General features: G+C 35.4%; 1 long non-coding RNA gene across 1 annotated transcript in view; it reads right to left on the bottom strand.

Moving 5' to 3' along the window:
• Nucleotides 1-1,853, bottom strand: part of LOC144967082 (uncharacterized) — a 232,316-nt gene extending 230,463 nt beyond the window's left edge. The window contains exon 1 of the long non-coding RNA XR_013644318.1: nt 1,663-1,853. This is a non-coding gene — a long non-coding RNA (uncharacterized LOC144967082). The remainder of the gene's footprint in view (nt 1-1,662) is intronic.
• Between the last annotated feature and the right edge of the window lie 20,426 nt (nt 1,854-22,279).

Here is a 22,279-nt window from a genome sequence, read left to right as displayed (position 1 = left end):
TCAATTTGAACACTCGTTTGATGTAATTACGGTAGCATGGGTTGGTTCAGAGATCTGGTGGAAAGTACTTTGGGATAGACTAGCGTCTTATCGAAAGGGTAGCAAGCAATAATTGCTATTGTCCGTTTCATGCTCTAGAATCAGGGAAAAACTCCGACTCCATGGCTTATGCTATAAGGACTTACTTTTAGACGAGAAGGATGATATTCATACATCAATGAAACTTTCTTCGTCTCTTAGATATAAATATATATATATATATATATATCCTATATATATATATGTAATCATATAATACTGACACACACATCAATCAATTGAACATTCAGTGTTGTGATAGTAAATTACGGTGATTCTATACTTTAACGTGGACGAAGCTCAAATTAATCATCTGTCCATCCATTCATCACTTAGTCCATATTCTTCTACTTTGTCTACAATATTATATCATTAAAGAAATTAAAGAAGTCGTCACAGTAGTATGTAGTAGTAGTGGCAGTAGTGGTGGTAGTAGTAGTTGTTGTTATAGTAGTAGTAGTAGTAGTAGTAGTAGTAGTAGTAGTAGTAGTAGTGGTGGTGGTAGTAGTGGTGGTAGTAGTAGTAGTAGTAGTAGTAGTAGTAGTAGTGGTAGTAGTAGTGATAGTAGTTGTTGTTGTTGTTGTTGTTGTTGTTGTTGTAGTAATAGTAGTAGTAGTGGTAGTAGTAGTTGTAGTAGTAGTTGTTTCAGTAGTAGTACTAGTCGTAGTCGTAGTAGTAGTAGTAGTAGTAGTAGTAGTAGTAGTAGTAGTAGTAGTAGTAGTAGTAGTAGTAGTAGTTGTTGTTGTTGTTGTTGTTGGTGGTGTTGTAATAGTAGTAGTAGTAGTTGTTGTTGTTGTTGTTGTTGTAATAGTAGTAGTAGTAGTAGTTGTTGTAGTAGTAGTAGTAGTAGTAGTAGTAGTAGTAGTAGTAGTAGTAGTTGTTGTTGTTGTTGTTGTTGTTGTTGTAGCAGTAGTAGTGGTGGTGGTGGTGATGGTATTGATAGTAGTAGTAGTAGCAGTTGTTATTATTGTTGTTGATGTGGCGGTGAAGAAGTGATGTGGTTAGTAGTTGAACAATAATGGTAAACAGCAGCAATCATATGCACCCTCGTCGACATCAATTAATGAGGGGGTGGGGGGGGGGGAGAGCGGATAGAAGGAGGTGGAAATGAAGAGCAAGAAAACGGGACAAGAAGAAGGATAAGAAGAAGGGGAGAAGAAATACAAGGGTGAAGAGGATAATTATCTAAAACAATACCTACATCCTCAAAGAACACCCCAACCCCTACCATCACCACCGTCCACCTCTAAACTGGTGAAAAGTTCGAGGAAAGTGCAAACACTAATAATCACCTCCCTCCACCCCTTTTCATATTGATACAAGAGGAGTCGATATTATAAGTTATAATCAACAAGTGCTTACTGCTGTAAGTTTTTAAGAACAAAACAATTTGGAAACATGTTTCAATTCATTGTTTAATGTATTTGTGAGATTTTGTAAATTGTTTACTTGAAAAGATTATCACATTGTTTGTTTGTTTTTTGTTTTTGTTTTTGTGTGTTTTTTTTTTAATTGATACTTATACTTTAAGTGGAAGGTCACGATTTTCTAAACATAAGGATGAGACAAAAGGAGATCACTTACCCACTTAGTTCTGAATCCAACAAAATAGTGTATTTCCAGTTACATCATAAATATAACGCCAAATAAATGAACACACAACAAAAGCACACGTAGATATATCCTCTTAACACATCGCCTTTTTTCAGCGATTGAATGAATGTTGGTAGTAAAACAAACAACACAGACACAGGTGCACACACTACTAATCTGACATTTCTTCGTAACCGAAACGCTCTTCTTCGGTCGTAATGCGATTTTTAACACACTTCGATAAACAACGCCGCTGCTGTCAACTGTGTCACGCTGTTCATAGATTTGATCCAAGTGCGAAATGGGAGGAAAATAACATTTTTATGATAATTATGATATTCACAAATAATACACAACAATAATAATAATAATAATAATAATAATAATAGTAATAATAATAATAATAATAATAATAATAATAATAATAATAATAATAATAATAATAATAATAATAATAATATCCAACAATAACTTGTAAAAAGAATCACAGCAACAATCAGAAACACCGGCCTAAGAAGTTATAGAGCCCGTTATCAACTTCCGTGTGTCTTTCTCTTCTTTCGGACCTTTTCGACTGTTTCGCCAACCGTGCCGTTACCAAACGTAAACAACTTACCTGTGTTGACAATTTCGCTCGCCGCTGCCTGCATGCCGCTACATTCAGTAGATTGATAGAGAGAGGGAGGGAGTGAGAGAGAGAGAGAGAGAGAGAGAGAGAGAGGGAGGGAGTGAGAGAGAGAGAGAGATACGGGGAGAGCGGCGCGCGCCAGAGAGAGAGAGAAGAGAGAAGCTATTTCTATCATTTATTTATGTTACAGAAACAAAATCAGCGATTGTTGTTGCTTGTTAGACATTAAATATTACTCTATTTGGTTTCGGGCAAGATCAAAGACAAAGTGAGGAAATAAAATTATGAAATATAAATGAATAGATAGAATGCGATCCGTATCGCCTGCCGCCATACACAAACCAAACACACGTAGATCAAAGATCAATAATAAAAAATCAAATACACTACAAACGAGGTCGTCAATGTATGAAAAATGTAATATTTATCTATCTAATATCAACAGAGTTGTGTGTGTTGGGAGGCGGGGGGTGAAGATGGTTATCTGTTTGTTTGTTAGTTTGTTTTTTGTTTGTTTGTTGTTGTTTTTTCTTTTTCTTTTTTCATCTTATTCTCTGGCCCGCTGGTCAATAAAACCATTAAGCAATATTGAAATTTTCTTTTTTATTTTATTTTTAAAATTCTCAATTTCAAGTACAAAGGTTTTTTTTTTTCGGCAATTTTCAATGCATCGTTTTGTTTTTGATTTTGTTTCTTCCTTCTTTTATATTCATTTCGATTGATTGCTGGCTTGATTGTATGTTTTTAAAATCTATTTTTATGAGAATTTGGGTTGACAAGACTTGCAATTGAATAATTTTCGGGAGGAGGAGGAGGGGGGGGGTGTGGCTCGATTTGTAGTTCTTGTATTTGTTTTGGTTTTCTTTTCCTTCTTTTTTTTGTTGTTTTGTTTTTGTTTTTTGTTTTTTGCTTGTTTGTTTGTTTTGTTTTGTTTTTGTTTTTGTTGTTTGTTTGTTTTTTATAGTGCTTTCCGTTTTTGTAAAATAAAATTGGAGGTGGGCGAGGAAGGGTATTTCCACGCAAATTTTAAGGTCAATCTTTTTAAAAACGTGTCAGCTCTGTAAAAATATATATCTATAGATAGTATGCAGATGACGTCACTCAGGCCTTTGTTATTGTTTTTGCCATCCGCGTTTGTGAGTTGTTCTCACTAAACTGTATTAACCAGACTATAAAAGTTCATGGTTACACAGAGTTTGTGTGTTGGTCCGTTATACTTCCGGATGGCAATGTTGTGAACTCCTTGGCCAAGCGCATTCTATCTATAATAAAACCTTAAAGACAATACAAAACAAAAAAAGTTGAAGCAATAAATAAAACGGTTTGATAAGACACCACGAGTCTGGATACAAGACCAATGGGCATGATCTATATTCCCTTTCCATGTGCTCGAGGTCATTGGTCACATTGAAAATTAAATGTGCTCAAAGTGACCCACATAGTGAAAAGTATTCACAGCTTTTGAACTATCTAACATTACGATTGGTCAGTTTGTTCAGCTTGACACATATATGTATGTTTACAACTTTCATAAACAAAGCATCGTGTTTACATGTGTGAAGAAATATCCAATCGTTGGACATGGACAAACCATGTGATTGATGACTCGGTTGGACGAAAACATGAATGTAGTCTCCTATCTAAGAGTGTACCGAGTTATTAAGTCATAAAAAATTAAGTCATTTTCTGTTTCATTTTAAAACATATGTTTATTTATTTATTTATCTATTTATTTACTGATTTATTGATATAGGGTAATTCTTTTTTTTTTTCTTTTTTTTTTTTATCTTATTCTTATTTTGCTGTTATCATTTAATGGTTTTTGGGTTTTTTTTACTTTTGAATTTATGGGGGGGGGGGGGGGGGTTGTTGGTTATTTTTTTATTTTTTTATATTTTTTTTTAAATATTAAGGTCAATATCCATATACCTGTTTATTGTCGTATTTAAAAGACGGAGATACATCTAAATCGGTAAAGCAACGACAAACATTGGGTGTCTCCCATTCCTGAGGTTAAAAAAAAAAATGATTATAGATCGCTCCCATTTTCCTACACCACGGTGAAGGCATTGCATGCTGTCTCCATGGCAACGGTGTCACTTGAGATGTCAACATTTTATTTTATTTAGTCACAAATCTGTAATAAATAATAATGATGTGAAAATAATAATGTGCCGCTTTTGTATTCTTGTGGTATGACACTCGCTTTCGGAGCTATTGGTGCTATGAGTTAAGCTAAATTACTCACAACATCCGCCAACCGGATATAAGGTAACAAGACACAAAACTATTTGTAACCTTAAACGTTTATAGATAGACGAAGTTGACGTCACTCAAGTCTTTGTTTTTGTTTTCTGCCACCCATGTTTATGAGTAATTCTCACTAAAATGTATAGATAGTTCGAAGATGACGTCACTCAGGTCTTTGTTATTGCTTTTTGCGATCCGCGTTTATGAGTAATTCTCACTAAACTGTATTATCCAGACTATAAACGTTCAAGGTTACACATAGTTTTGTCTGTTGGAACTTTATACTTCCGGATGACAATGTTGTGAGCTTTATTGCCAAGCGCATACTATCTATAGTTGAGTCCTAAGAAAATTGTCTTTACTCACTTTCTCTTAATGCACACTCAAATGTAACCCTTCGTCTCAAAACGGTATTTGCTCGGGATGGTTAAGATGTTGAAAATTGAATTTATAGCCAGAAATATCAAACTTGTGTTGAGTTTGTATGTTTTATTGAGGAGAATGGATACCATTTTTTAGGGTGCTATTCCCAACGATTTATATTCCTGACCAGTTTAACATTTAATTCGGCTTTTAAGCATGTGGTTCATTCCGACATAATACCGTTTTGAGACGATGGGTCACAAATGGAACACGACCTGGCCGGTGTTTACAGATTCAGCCATCTCAGTCGGGGAAAAAATTACAATCGCGCCTTAATTCAATTAATAATTGAGCTTTTATATAGCGCAATGTCCACAAATGCGCTCAAAGCGCTTTACAATGGGTCCCTGGTCAACAGCAACATTTAACATGTAGGATGGGACATAGCGCCTGTTAGGCGATATTACAATTTTTCTGACAAAGACAACGCTGTTAACGGCCAGGTACTCATTTTACACCCGAGTACGATGAGAGAATGTCAGTAAAGAGCCTTTTCCAAGGACTGAAATATGCGCCGAGCGCGAGGCTCGAACCCAGGACCTTCCGATCCGAAAGCGAGTGTCATACCACTTGACCACATAGCCTTACAGTTACAGTCATCGCGTCGTGGCCTGCATATTAATTAAGTGTTGTTATTGACTCGAAACCCTTTGAAGAGCGCATTGAGCACGTTAAGTGGATATTTAGTGGAAAGCAAAAAAAAAGCTCTTTTCTTTTTTTTCTTTTTTCTTTTTTCATCGTTTTCCCGTGGAATAAATAGTATGCGCTTGGCATAAGAAACACACAACATTGCGATCTGGAAGTATAGATAGTATGCAGATGACGTCACTCAGGCCTTTGTTATTGTTTTTGCCATCCGCGTTTGTGAGTTGTTCTCACTAAACTGTATTAACCAGACTATAAAAGTTCATGGTTACACAGAGTTTGTGTGTTGGTCCGTTATACTTCCGGATGGCAATGTTGTGAACTCCTTGGCCAAGCGCATTCTATCTATACACACAATGTTAACAATGTATGTATTTCGGTCTCAGTCTCAGGTTTGGCTGTTCTTTCCATACGTTATTTTGATCGCACTATAGAAGGAACGAAACTGACCTCACTTAGCTCTTTATTGTTTTAGGCAGCCATTTTAATAACTCGTTTTTAATAAATTAAATGATATCAATCAGTCAGACTATAAACGTTAAAAGTTACACATAGTTTTGTGCGTTGGTTTGTTATAGCCCCTGATGGCGGGTGTATTGAGTATTTTATCTAAACGCCTTGCATCCGTTTCGGTCTCAGGTTAAGCTTTTCTTTCCAACAGTTATTTTGAACGTACAATAATATAGATAGTATGCGCTTGGCAAAAAATCTCAAAACATTGCCACCCGGAAGGATAACGGACCAACACACAAAACTATTTATAATCTTGAACGTTTATAGTCTCGTTAATACAGTTTAGTGAGAATTACTCATAAACGCGGATGGCAAAAAGCAATAACAAAGACCTGAGTGACGTCAACTGCATACTATCTATAAGCCACCTTGCTCCGAAAGAGTTTCTGGATAAGACTGGTATGTATGTCCATAGTCCACAGTATTGTTCGAACCACGGATAGCTGAGGGATGACGTCACAATGTTTACATGGCTTACCACCGATATATTATGATTACGGACCTTGTCACACAGGTCGAATGTTCTCTGGACACGTGCCAACCGCAATGGACATAGTAGTAGTGCTGATAAATCGGAAACATAGAGACGGTTTGGCAACAAGGGAGATAACTGATTTCATTTACGATCATAATATTATGATAATATGATATTTTACGTACTTTAAAACACCGGCTTCTCAATTTATCAGTGAGCGCATTGCTGCCGTACGAAACGCGAGGCCTTCCGAAAGCTCCTACATCCCCAGTATTCTTGTTCTAGTAGGGGGTTTGGGAGGGGGGAAACCTTTTTTATAATGTTCTAGTAGGGGGTTTGGGAGGGGGGGGGGGGCTTTTTTTAAAAAGTTTCCCCCCTCCCAAACCCCCTACTAGAACATTATAAAAAACAAGAATACGGGGGGATGTAGGAGCTTTCGGAAGGCCTCCCTACGAAACAAACAAACAAACAAAAATATTTTGTCTAATGCTTTTTATGTTCATTTGGTCAGTACCTAAAAGATATTTGAATATCGAAGGATTCAAATTAACCCCAAGTGTTTGCACAATATATTAAAATTTGTCAACAGTCCAGGTGCCTGCCTGCCAAAATATTAGGCTCTCTGGGACTTAAATATAGTTCATTATTATTTAATTTTCTTTTTTATTTTTTATTTTTTATTTTTTTTTTAATCACGAACTGGAAGGCCATCTGATTTGGCGAATACGCGTAGTAATCATCACATAATATAATATACACACACATATATATATAATATATATATATATATATATATTATATATATATATATATATGACCCATCGTCTCAAAACGGTATTATGTTGGAACGAACCAAATGCTTAAAAGCAGAATTTAATGTTAAACTGGTCAAAAATATAAATTGTTGGCATCAAAACCCTAAAATATGGATGCCATTCTCCTTAATAAATGATATAAACTCAACACATGTCTGATATTTCTGGCTATAAATTCAATTTTCAACATCTTGACCAACCCGACTTAATACCGTTTTGAGGCGAAGGGTCACATATATATGCGATCGGCTTGCAGATTCTTTTGTGTGGGCTTTTATTTTCTTATTGGATAAGCTACGATCTTGTCAAATCCCGCTGGCAGGGCAGACAAAACATGATTGAACAATAGAGCTCTCCAATACATGCCGACCAGCCGAAATAGTGGGCCCTCCTGATTAGGAACATCATGAGCAATTTTATGACAAAATCATTTTAAAAAAAAAAAAGGAAGAAAGAGAGAATAGAAATCAAAAGTGTCGTCTCACAATGTATGCCAGGCGGAAGAAAGAGTTATTGTGCGGTTATGTGGTCCAGTGGTATGACACTCGCTTTCGGATCGGAAGGTCCTGGGTTCGAGCCTCGCGCATAGTTGAGTCTTTGGAAAAGGCTCTTTACCTCACATTCTCTCGCCGTACTCAGGTGTAAAATTAGTACCTGGCCGTTAACAGCGTTGTCTTTGTCCGAAAAATTGTAATATCGCATAACAGGCGGCATGTCCCGACCTACATGTTAAATGTTGCTGTTGATCAGGGACCCCTTGTAAAACGCTTTGAGCACATTTAGTGGATATTGCACTATATAAAGATATATTTTTTTTAAAAGATCGACGCTCATCATCCGCTCCTCGTCGGTCAACACGACTTGTTACAAATAATCATATTTTGAAATCAGAGATTTGACATTATATTATAGATAGTATGCGCTTGGCTTAGAAGCTCATAACATTGCCATCCGGAAGTATAACGGACCAACACACAAACTATGTGTAACTATGAACTTTTATGGTCTGGTTAATACCGTTAAGTGAGAATCACTCACAAACGCGGATGGCAAAATACAATAACAAAGGCTTGAGTGACGCCATCTTCGTTCTATCTATAACCATGTTTCCAGGGAGGCCTGCAGACTGAGATAGCTGGCATGCATGCATTGAGGGTGGCTATGATTTGAATGTGTTTGATCCCCTGTATCAGTTCCTTTATCAGTGTCAGAGTGTCAGAGTAGTCATATTATTATTATTATCCCATACCCTCACAAGGCACTAGCTAATGTGTTTTCGAGTTGCCGGGTATATTTGTGAGGTCTTATTATAGATACGAATGAGATGACGTCACTCAGCCTTTGTTATTTATTTTGCCATCCGCGTTTGTGAGTGTTCTCACTAAACTGTATTAACCAGACTATAAAAGTTCATGGTTACACAGAGTTTGTGTGTTGGTCCGTTATACTTCCGGATGGCAATGTTGTGAACTCCTTGGCCAAGCGCATTCTATCTATAGGCTAGACGAAGAGCACGTCATCATTCCTTTGTATTGGTTTTTGCCATCCCGGTGAGTATTGCCACACAAACTGTATTAACCATGACTTATAAGTTCTGGTTAAACAGTTGTGTGAGGATTATCATTCCGGATGGCAAAAAAACAACAATGACCAAGACGTCATCTTATCTATTATAGTAGAATGAAGTTGACCAAACGATCGAGTTCTTTGTTTTGTTGTTTTTGTTGGGTTTTTTGTTTTTTGTTTTTGTTTTTTTTTTTTTTGGTTGCCATCCACGTTTATGAGTAATTCTCACTAAACTGTTTATACAGACTATGAAAGTTCCATGGTTACAAGAGTTTTGTGTTGGTCCGTTATACTTCTGGATGGCAATACTGTGAGCTTGTTAGCCAGGCGCATGCTATCTATACGTACAAGCTATCCGAATGCAAAAGGAACGTATGAGAGTGTCTCAGCAGGAGTCAGACAGAGATCAGCTCTTGTTCGCTCTTCGCCGCTCGTCACTCGTTGCTATCGAACAATTCGCTTCCACTGTCGTAACGTCACTTCCCTCGTAATGACGCATGGTAACTTAGTAACTGGCTGTAAACTATCGGAACAACGGACGCCCTTATGAAATATTTCTCGACGAGCATAAAAGCGTATCCAGAGGGGAAAAAACATTATAAATCTGATCATGTTTTGACTTTAACACATTCTGACCACAAGACATGAAAAGTTCTAGCCAGCATGAAGAATAAAAAGTACAGATTTTCTTTGTTTAGAACCACAATGGCCGCCGTTGCTGGGCGACGTGACATCAGACTATTGAATCTAATTATGAGATCACAAGTCTGTCACGCACGCCGTTTGACGTCTGGTGCAAGCAGCTGAAACGTTCAGTCATTTAGAAACACCCATTCGTTATTAAATACACCTATACGGTGCGATTACAATAATTTCGACAAAGACAATTCTGATACCAGCCAGGTACTGATTTTTACAACTGAGTATGATGAGAATAAGTAGGTAAAGAGCATTTTTCCAAGGATTTTGGGTCACCCAAAGCTAGACTCGAAATCGCGAGCTACAGTCGAGTATTCGGCTACAAATCCGTAGATTAGCACAAATCTTCTTCTTCTTTCAGCTTATCCCAAAGTTTGCAGGGTTGCCATAATGAATGCCACATCTCCATGCATCTCGGTTTTCAGCGCATCATCTTCCTCCAGGCCCAGTTCTTTCATATCATCCTTTACCTTATCCCACTATCTAGTCTTTGGGCGTCCGTTTTTCCTCTTTCCCGCTATTTGTAGGTCCAATACTTTCCTTCCCACGTACTCCCTCTCTCGTCTCTTTATATGTCCCAACCATTTCAATCTATCTTCTCTCATCTTTATTGATCCATTCTTCACTTCAGTCAACCTTCGAATTCGTTCATTTCTCACTTTATCTTTTCTTGTCCAGCCAAGTGACCATCACAACATCCTCATTTCTGTCAACCTCAACTTCTTTATCTTGTTTCTTTGTTGTAGCTGCTGTCTCTAGTCCATATAACATTGCTGGTCTTACACTATTGTATAGATAGAATGCGCTTGGCCAAGGAGTTCACAACATTGCCATCCGGAAGTATAACGGACCAACACACAAACTCTGCGTAACCATGAACTTTTATAGTCTGGTTAATACAGTTTAGTGAGAACAACTCACAAACGCGGATGGCAAAAACAATAACAAAGGCCCGAGTGACGTCATCTGCATACTATCTATATATTTTCACCTTCAGCTTTGCGGAAATTCGTTTGTCACACGTAAAGCGCTTTGAGCACGTTTTGTGGATATTGCCCTATATGAAAGCTCTTTTTTATTTTAGATTAGCACAAATACATTGATTAAATAAATAGGCAAATGAAAGAATGAATAAATAAATAAATAAATAAATAAAGCAAAGATTGCGAGAAAAATAAGTTTGAAATGGACATTTTTTCAATTTTTGGAGAGACACTTGTCATAAATAATCCCATCTCTAGAAACAATAATATAGATAAAACTGACCCCTCTGAAGGATTAGGGATCAGGGGCATGCCTGTGAATCCAACGTAATCGATTACTGGAGATGATGATGATGATAATAATAATAATAATAATAATAATAATAATATAATAATAATAATAATAATAATAATAATAATAATAATAATAATAATAATAATAATAATAATAATAATAATAATATGTCATTGCAAGGCCAGTGTGGGGCAATGTTTGGTTTCAAATACAATATTAAGGGTGTGTCTTTTTACGAAACCCGCCGAAACCCTCCGAAACCCGACGAAACCCGATAAAACCCGACAAAGTTATGGGAAGTAGGTAGCAGTGGGGGGGGGGAGTGAACCTGGGACTCAGGGAAGTGTACACTATTGGGGAGTGAACCTGGGAATGGGTTTCGGCTGGTTTCGTAAAAAAGAATTTGTGCTTTTTTACGAAACCCGCCGAAACCTGCCGAATTGTATCGGGATGAACTAGAAACTAGAAAGGGAAAACTGAGCTTAAAGTCAAATTTAATCTAAATTGTGAACTTTAATTCTTTTTGAAATTTAAATATCTAGCCAAAGCTCACTCTCTCCATGCAGAAAAAAATGGCGCATTTCTATTGACTCAAATTTTAAAAGTTAGTTAAGCCTAAAATTTAATTCTCTTCATCGGATTGTTTATTACACAGCCACATAGCAATGTTTTGTTACAGTGTGTCACTTTTAAGCTATTTAACGAACAATATGTGACCCGTCGTCTCAAAACGGTATTATGTCGGGAGGATTCAGACCCCAAAAAGTGAATTTAGAGATAAAATTATGAGAAATTGGAGCTTAGAAGTTTTTGAAATGCAAGAAATAGTCTTTATACTCCACGATGACGTAGAGAAATTAAACCCAAGTTGGATATTTGTGGCTATGAATTCAATTTCCCTTACCGGGTGGATCCCGACATAATACCGCTTTGATACGGATGGTCACATATTACTGGTTGCTTTGTTCCCAGATTTATTCCTTTTCCTTCCTTCCTTTCTTTCTCTCTCTCTTTCTTCAAATCCCAACTTCTTTTGCTATCGGATTTCTAACAATAGAATAGCATTCATTTGTGTGTCTCCGGTTTGTTATCGTTTCCTGACTACAACTGTTGGCTGGAAGCAAACAATAAATTGTCGTCATCAATTTGCCGCAAACTTTCTTCTTCTTTTTTTTTTTGGTTTCCATTGAGATAATTTATTGGCGGACGGAAGCAAATGTGTCACTGTCACCAAAGACCGTTATTATTGTTCTTCAAATATTAGAGGAAAAAAATGCATTTATTTTTAGAACTGTCAACTTCTGTAACAAACTAAAATGTGACACTCCCCCCCCCCCCTCCCCCCCCCCCCCCCCCCAAAAAAACCCCCCAAAAAAACACAAAAACAAACAAGAAAACAACTCAGAAACAGTCGATTCTTTTAAAAATTGAGTTGACAAAGAAGAACTGTGCCATTTGATGTTTGATTATGATGAATGACATGTAAATACTGATTTTTGTAACATTTAGTATCTTTGACGTCGATGTCTGTATATTGTAATTTTTATTTTTTTTTAATGTTTTCTTTTTTTTTTTCTCCTATGTTTGTTTGTTTTTTGTTTGTTTTGTTTTTTTGTTTCTTGTTTTTTGGAGGGGAGGGGGGGTTTTGGTGTGTTTTTTTTTGTTTGTTGATTTTTTCTGTTCTCTTTTTGTTTTGTTTTGTTTTGCTAGCATCAAACTGTACCAAATGATGTTTGATTAAGATAAAAATATATTTTATGTTTTCAATTTTTATATAGTTAGACTAATTATCATTTTATTGTGTTTTGCATTTGTTATTAGTATCATTGCTGCAATTTAATACTTCGATAATATGATGTTTATTATGCCTCGTCATTATTTTTAAAATCCGTTGGCGTGACTGCTGGCAAATCAAATCATAATTAAATTAAAATTATGTTCATGGCTAAATGAGGAATTGATTTGCTATGCTGACATGCTAGCTAGCGGGTCATGGGCCGAATTCAATGGCCTTCTTCCCTATTTTGGCCCATCAAAATCCATATCATAACATATTAGACTAAAAACAGAGGATGAATTCAATTAGTCTAAAAACAAAAAACAAAAGAAACTAAACAAAAAAAAAAAAAAATAAAAAAAATAAAAACACGAAATAAACAAAAAAACATAAGCGCATAATTGAGCTTTATAAGCACTTTGAGGTTTCGACGAAAGGCGCTATATAAATATGCTTATTATTATTATTATTATTATTTTAATTTATTATTATTATTATTATTATTATTATTTTTTATTATTATTATTATTATTATTGTTATTATTATTATTATTATTATTATTTTATTATTATTATTATTATTATTATTATTATTATTATTATTTTATTATTATTATTATTATTATTATTATTATTATTATTATTATTATTATATTATTATTTATTATTATTATTATTATTATTATTATTATTATTATTATTTATTATTATTATTATTATTATTATTATTTATTATTATTTTATTATTATTTATTATTATTATTATTATTATTATTATTATATTATTATTATTTTATTATTATTATTATTATTATTATTATTATTATATTGTTATTATTATTATTATTATTGTTATTATTATTATTATTATTATCATTATTATTATTATTATTATTATTATTATTATTATTATTATTATTATTATTATTATTATAGCGCAATATCCACTAAATGTGCTCAAAGCGTTTTACAGGGGGTCCCTGGTCAACAGCAACATTTAACATGTAGGACGGGACATGACGCCGGTTTGTTAGGCGATATTACAATTTTTCGGACAAAGACACCGCTGTTAACGGCCAGGTACTCATTTTACACCTGAGTACGGTGAGAGAATGTGAGTAAAGAGCCTTTTACAAGAACTCAATTATGCGCCGAGCGCGAGGCTCGAACCCAAGACCTTCCGATCCGAAAGCGAGTGTCATACCACTAGACCACATAGCCGCGAAACATCGTCATGGTTATGCGCTGTAGAAATGCTATTTATTGTTGTTTATTTCTTATCATTATTAGAACAAGTTTAGCGCCCGGCATAAGTTCAAAAGAATAATAGATAATTGATTATGGTGCAACGTTAACTTATTTGAAGGTCTGATAATCGGAATTGTTATGAACTCATTGCTGTAATGGAAATACTCTTTTAAAAAAACGCAAAATATTTTCCATTATAATAATACGATTCAATAGTCTGATGTCACGCCGCCTGGAAACGGCGGCCATCTTGGTTCTAAACAAAGAAAATCATTACTTTTTGTTTTTCATGCTGGCTAGAACATTTCATATGTCTTGTGATCAGAATGTGTAAAAGTCAAAACATGATCAAATTTATGTGTCTTTTCCCCCCTCTGGATACGCTTTTATGCTCGCCGAAGAAATATTTCATACGGGCGTCCGCCATTGTTCCGATAGTTTAGAGCCTGTGTTACTAAGTTACCATGCGTCATTAGGAAGGAAGTGACGTTACGACTATTCCAATCAAGGTGCTCGACAGAAAGGAACAGGTCATCATCTTCAGACTGAGAACTGGACACAACCAGTTAAAGGAACATATGTGGAGGATGTCCAGAGCAGGTGCCTCTGGACAATGTGACTGCGGACTTGAAAATGAAAATGGACATCATGTCTTAATGGAATGTCCAAAGTACAACCAGTTGAGAAGGAACTTCTGGCCTGACCCAACCCCATACTCAAAGAAGCTGTACGGCAGTGAGGACGACCTCAGGACCACTGTGGGCTTCATTCACCAGATCGGACTGACCATGTGACGGGAACGAAGAAGAATCCAATTACATAGGCATTAATTAATAAACCAATCTGACAACCCAAACCTCGCCCAGCCAAAAATAAAGTGATTCGTGTTTCCTATAGGCAGTATTAGGATGTTAGTAAAACTTGAGCTTGACCTTTTATATAGCGAATTATCAACAAAACGTGCCCAAAACGTTATACAAGAGGCCCCCAGCCAACAATTCCATGTAGGACGAGACGTGACGCCTTTTAGGCGAAATTTCATTTTTTTTTTCTGAAAGAGACAACGATTTTACCCCTGAGTACGATGAGAGAATGTGAGTAAAGAGTCTTTTCCAAGGATTCAATTATGCGCCATCACAGCAGAACTTGAACCCAAGACCTTCCGATCTGAAGGCGAGTGTCATACCACAAGACCACCTACCCGCACAGTAGTGCTAATTGTACTGGAATATGAAAAGGAACTAATAATAAAATACGGATTGATGAATAAATTCGATATGATTATTATTGGGCCCAGGGTTCAAACACATATTATTATTATATATATTATATATATATTATTATATATATTATATACACACATCTCATACATGAAGGGTGGGGGTTGGATGGATGTGTGTGTGTGTGTGTGTGTGTGTGTGTGCAGGTCAGGGGTGGGGGTGAGAGTGAAAGAGAGAGAGAGAGAGAGAGAGAGAGAGAGAGAGGGTGTGTGTGTGTGTGTGTGTGTGTGTGTGTGTGTGCGTGTGTATGTGTGTGTGCAGGTCAGGGGTGGAGGTGAGAGTGAAAGAGAGAGAGAGAGAGAGACTGAGGGGGAGTGTGTGTGTGTGTGAGTGTGAGTGTGTTTGTGTATATATGTGTGTGTGTGTGTGTGTGTGCTCACACTGGAAAGGTGTGAAAATCGAAAACTTCCTGATACCAATTTGGGACCAACTCTTTGTTTGGACAGGAAATGCGGTCAGAACTGGACTGCGATGCAGGATTGCATCAGCTATGTGCGGCTATGTGGTATTGTGGTATGACACTCGCTTTCGGATCGGAAGGTCCTGAGTTCGAGCCTCGCGCTCGGCGCATAGTGAGTCCTTGGAAAAGGCTCTTTACTCACATTCTCTCACTGTACTCAGGCGTAAAATGAGTACCTGGCCGTTAACAGCGTTGTCTTTATCCGAAACAGTGTAATATCGCCTAACAGGCGGCATGTCCCGTCCTACATGTTAAATGTTGCTGTTGACCAGGGACCCCTTGTAAAGCGCTTTGAGCACATTTAGTGGATATTGCGCTAGATAAAGCTCAATTTTTTTTATTGCAGTATTCATAATCACACGGTCTGACAACATAATTTACTGCATACTTTGGGAGATACTGCCATAGGGAAAAGCAGTGTTGTCCAAAAAAAAAAAACTGGTTCCAATCTCATTGGAAGTGTGAAACCACTCTTCCGGAGGACTGAATACATACCTTGTGTAATTCACCCTCTGGTGTCAGAGTGATGGTATTTTATTTTCTACCTAAATATATGCTGGTCGTCAATAGGATTCAATAGTCGTTCCGTCACTTCTTTCCTAATGACGCATGGTAACTTATATAACACTGGCTCTAAACTTTCGGAACAATGGCGGACGACCGTATGAAATAGTTCTCCGGCGAGCATAAAGGGCATCCAGAGGGGGGAAAAAAACATAAATATGATCATGTTTTGACTTTTACACATTCTGATCAAAAGGCATATGAAAAGGGAATGAAAAGTTCTAGCCAGCATGAAAAATAAAAAGTAATGATTTTCTTTGTTTTGAACCAAGATGGCCGCCGTTGCCGGGCGGCGTGACATCAGACTATTGAATCGTATAAAGATCATCTATCCTCGCTCTTTTACGTTCCTTAACTCGTTCAACCCTAACACCGATTATATCCGTATTTTACCGTAGCCATCGTTATGTTATAGATAGTTCGAAGATGACGTCACTCAGGCCTTTGTTATTGTTTTTGCCATCCGCGTTTGTGAGTTGTTCTCACTAAACTGTATTAACCGGACTATAAACGTTCATGGTTACACAGAGTTTGTGTGTTGGTCCTTTATACTTCCGGATGGCAATGTGGTGAACTCCTTGGCCAAGCGCATTCTATCTATAGATAGTATGCAGATGACGTCACTCAGGCCTTTGTTATTGTTTTTGCCATCCGCGTTTGTGAGTTGTTCTCACTAAACTATATTAACCAGACTATAAAAGTTCATGGTTACACAGAGTTTGTGTGTTGGTCCGTTATACTTCCGGATGGCAATGTTGTGAACTCCTTGGCCAAGCGCATTCTATCTATAGATAGTATGCAGATGACGTCACTCAGGCCTTTGTTATTGTTTTTGCCATCCGCGTTTGTGAGTTGTTCTCACTAAACTGTATTAACCAGACTATAAAAGTTCATGGTTACACAGAGTTTGTGTGTTGGTCCGTTATACTTCCGGATGGCAATGTTGTGAACTCCTTGGCCTAGCGCATTCTATCTATAGCCTGGTTCTGAAATCCAAAAGGACTGGCATTTTGACGTCATTATTTGGTTTTTGCACCGCCTAGTGAGTTGTCGTTAGTAGAGCTCATGGAAACACGTTATTTCATTGGTTGAACTATTGAATACAACTCACGATTTGTTTTCTTTTGTGGCAAAAGACTGGCATTTTGACGTCATTTTTTTGGTCAGTATCAGGCCATAACTTTACGAAAGCCAAGATTTTACCCGTGGTACTTTTACCTCTGGTATAGATAGTATGCGCTCGGCTAAGAAGCTCATAACATTGCCATCCGGAAGTATAACCGACCAACACACAAAACTGTGTATATCCATAAACGTTTATAGCCAGGTTAATACAGTTCAGTGAGCATTACTCATAAACGCGGATGGCAAAAAACAATAACAAAGACATGAGTGACGTCATCTTCGTTCTATCTATAGCTGGCCTTGTCCCGTGCCTATTTATTACATTTTTCTGAGACAAATTATAGGCGTAGATAGTATCAAAGATAATGTTCTCAATTTTTTCATGTTAATGATAGTTGAATAAGACTATCTAAGCACATGCTCATTTTTAATATATTTTTTCCCAATTTTGAAAAGAAGCAAAAATCTCTAGGGTTGAGTGAGTTAATCCTAATAATCTGCACGTTTAGTTGATATTGCGCTATGTAAAAGCTTACGTTTCTTACACATATACAGTGTGTTTGTGTGTGTGTGTGTGTGTGTATGTGTGTGTGTTGGTGTGTTTTTTACAAATGAGATATATCGGATTTCTTTTAGAAAATAGGTTTAAATTGGTCTTGTGCGTGATAATGTAATAAGAAGAGAATTAAAATCAGACACATGATAAACAATGTTGTTTTGTTTGTTTAGGGGTTTTTCTTTCTTTCTCTCTAACGGAGAGCTCTGTTTATATTTATATCGATTTCTGTCCCTTTGTATGTATATCTCATTATCTGTCCCTCCCATCTGTCTATAATATATAACATATTACAATGACATATGGTACACAATATAATACACACGTTATATATTATATCTGATCCTTTCCACGTTCCTCCCGCCATATTTCAGGATAAGAATGTACACAATATGAAGAGTGGTGTGCTCAGATAACAACGTAATAATCCTCAGTGTTTGAACACTGGTTAATGACACGTTCTAAGAGAGATTTATGACGACTCGGGCAACACACCGCTCAAGTAGTTGGCTTGCCAGTTAGGCTTTTTAATACCAAAATCTCCCCAGAACCCACTAAAAAAAAATTATATTTTTTAACTCCTTACCAGCCATTTTCAGGATTTTCCCCAAAACTTCACACCCAACTAAAACAAAAATATAGTTTTTATCACTCAAACACAATAGCAGTAAGTTCTTGCGATAAATAATTTACAATTGTATTATACTGTAACTAATTCTTAGCTTTTTACTGATCTTTTTTTCTTATTTGTTGACATCAATATACCTTTTCTCGATATTTATATCTTTACACTTTTATAATCTGTATATCCCTTAATTTACACTATGTAATTATTCTTACAGCCTACAATATTATTATACTATATATACCTATTACCAAATTTTACTTTATCACATTATATTTACGTATATTATGTTGATGTATGTATCATTGTCGGCATTTTATACGTTTGTACAAAAAAAATTCCTTTTGGATGAATAAAGTACATTATTATCATTATTATTATTATTATTATTATTATTATTATATTATTATTATTATTATTATTATTTTATTATTATTATTATTATTATTATTATTATTATTATTATTATTATTATTATTATTATTATTATCATTATATTATTATTATTATTATTATTATTATTATTATTATTATTATTATATCATCATTATTATTATTATTATTATTATTATTATTATTATTATTATTATTATTATTATTATTATTATTATTATTATTATTATTATTATTATTATTATTATTATTATTATTATTATCATTATTATTATTATTAGTAAAACATGCTCTACAACATACTGTTCATTTTCTTTTAATTTTATGATGTACAAAAGAAATTTGAATATGAAAAATGTTGGTTGTATCGTAACGATTTTCCTATTGGTGGTGAGGAGAGGGTTAAGTTACAGCTTTAGCATTTTAAAAATTAAAGATAAGTTGGTTTTCTGAATGGACAAAAAGTAAATGAGTTGTAGTTTGTTCTTTTTCCCTTTAAAGTGGAAGAGGAAAACATGACGTTTTTGTTTTTTTTTCTGTTTGTTTCTTGATCTTATTTTTTCCTTTCGTTTAATTTTGTTTTTGTTTATAAGATGTCATATAGATAGTTCGAAGATGACGTCACTCAGGTCTTTGTTATTGTTTTTTTTTTTTGCCATCCGCGTTTATGAGTAATGCTCACTGAACTGTATTAACCTGACTATAAACGTTCATGGATACACACAGTTTTGTGTATTGGTCCGTTATACTTCCGGATGGCAATGTTATGAGCTTCTTCGCCAAGCGCATACTATCTATAATATGTTAAGTGCTGTTATTGACAAGGGACCCCTACTAAAGCGCTTTGTGTACGTTAAGTGGATATTGCGCTATATAAATGGTCAAGTTTTTTCTCTGTTTTGTTTGGGGTTGTTTTTTTTTATTGTGGATTGGCTAAAGGGTGGGTGCGACGTGGCCGAGTGGTTAAGGCATTGCACTGTGACCAGCTTCAGGCACTTTCAGTTTTTTTTTCCTTGGCAATATTATTAACCACCCCCCCCCCCCCCCCCTTCTCAATTTGCTCACTTGGACAACATGGGTGATTCCTGTTGACATCAGACATCTTGCTTGATGAATTATCTATATTCCTTCATGGAATGCCTTGGCGACGATATCTTATGATGTCTTGGCGGAAGGGCATCACTTTTTTTCTTTTAAAATGTTTTTTTTTTGTTTGTTTGTTTCTTTTTTTTTGTGTGTGTTTTTTTTTTTTTTTTGTTTTTTTTGGGAGGGGGGGGGGGGGGGGGGGGTGGCGAAATTTGGGCTTTTCCAACCATTTACATTATTGTTTTCTTTTTCGTTTGGCACGTTTAGAATATCTTTGGTAAACTGCCTGACATCCAGCTACCCATTTTAAGAGTGAATGGACAAGCAACAGTAAAAAGTGTGTTCTAAGTTCCAAGAACGGTTTTTTTAATGGTGGAATGGGAACGGTGCAAATGATGAACTAACACTAACATTTTACAGTGAACTTTAAAAATGATTCAAAAATTATTATTATTATTATTATTATTATCATTATTATTATTATTATTATTATTATTATTATTATTATTATTATTATTATTATTATTATTATTATTATTATTATCATTATATTATTATTATTATTATTTTATTATTATTATTATTATTATTATTATTATTATTATTATTATTATTACTGTTTGTTGCTTTTTTGTTTTGTTTTTTTGTTTGTTTGTTTTTTGTTTTTGTTTTGGTTTTAGTGAGCTTTTATATAGAACAATACCCTCTGCAAATATGCCCAATGCGTCTTACAAAGGGTCCAAAACTATGTGTACATATTTGCAAACACGTAGAAGTCGAACCTAACCCATCAGCAACATATAATATTAACTCACTCAACCCTGACACCGACTACATCCGTAGTTTACTCGGGTTACTTTTACCCCATGCCTATTTATTACATATTTCTGAGATAAATTATAGGCGTAGTATCAAAGCTAATGTTTTGAGTTTTTACATGTTGATGGTAGTTGAATAAAACTATCTATGCACATTTTGAAAAGTAGCAAAAATCTCTAGGATTGAGTGAGTTAAGACAACTAGAATAATAGACGAAATGTCTTATAGAGAAGCGATGTAAATATTATGATCATCTCTCCTCTGGCACCCATAAACTTCAGTGTAAAATAAAAACCTAGACAACGAAGGATAACCCTGTTTTCTACCATTAGCTAAATTATGTGAAGATATTATCTCCCTTGTTATTTATTATCTAAAGTTATGTTGCTCAAAACGAAACGGGTTATAGTTAGGTATGTCACAATGCAAATCTGGTGATTCGGGGTTCAAGTCACGTGCATACTTATGCCCTTCCCTCACGGAGCTTCGGCCGTCAACCACAGCAGCACGACAGCCACCGTCCCTAGGACTTCATATACCCCCTATAGATGTCGCTGCATCGCCCTCAATCTCCGGGGTTCAAATCACCCTGAAAATGAATGCACTTTTTTTTCCACTTTTATTTGCTCTATGATATAGATATATAGGTCTATATAATATAAACTCTTTAAGTCATGGTTGACAGACTTTTTATTGTAAAATTTTGTTGGTTTTGTGGTTGATCTATAAAAAGCTGTCTAATGTTTTAGTACTGTCTGAGAGACAATTTTGTCTTGTTTTCATTTCTTAGTTTAGTAACATTTAGGGCTTGTATATTGAGAGAGTTAATATAGACCTCAATAAATTCAATTATCTGTCGCTTGAAATAAAGAAGTAAAAAACTACCATAAAAAGCAATTGGTTCAAATGGGGAATGGATGGAGATTCCAAGAGCACACTATCAGTATCCGTGTACTTACTTTGAAATCACCTAAAAGTCAGTCTGTTTTATTGTTTTTATAGGATTATAGGCGGCGCTTGCAACACATTTAGGTATTATAAGCGCCAGTAAAAAAAAAAAAAAAAAGAAGAAAATGGAATATTCAAGAGTTCTAGAATTTCAATTAAAGCACCCGAGAAAAAGTAGGTCAAAGGGGAACTGGTTCAAACAGGGAACAGATGTAGATTCCTAGAGCACACCATCATGTGCTGAGTTTGAGGTCACTTAAATGTCTCATCCTGACTCAAGCACAGGTCCCCACAAGAGGAACACACTCAAATCATAATCATATATATGTAATATTAAAAATAATACAGTGCATAACAGAGATGATTTACAAGACAAATAATATCATCTCCAAAATCTCTCACTATACATTTGACTGTTTCCCTCCCAGCTAAGGT

The sequence above is a fragment of the Berghia stephanieae genome, chromosome 3 (assembly GCF_034508935.2).
Source record: "Berghia stephanieae isolate SIO BIC M18660-M18661 chromosome 3, UCSD_Bste_1.3, whole genome shotgun sequence".
NCBI classification, from domain to species: Eukaryota; Metazoa; Mollusca; class Gastropoda; order Nudibranchia; family Aeolidiidae; genus Berghia; species Berghia stephanieae.
Note: the sequence above shows the minus strand (reverse complement) of the source record. Positions and strands in the feature narration are given on the sequence as shown.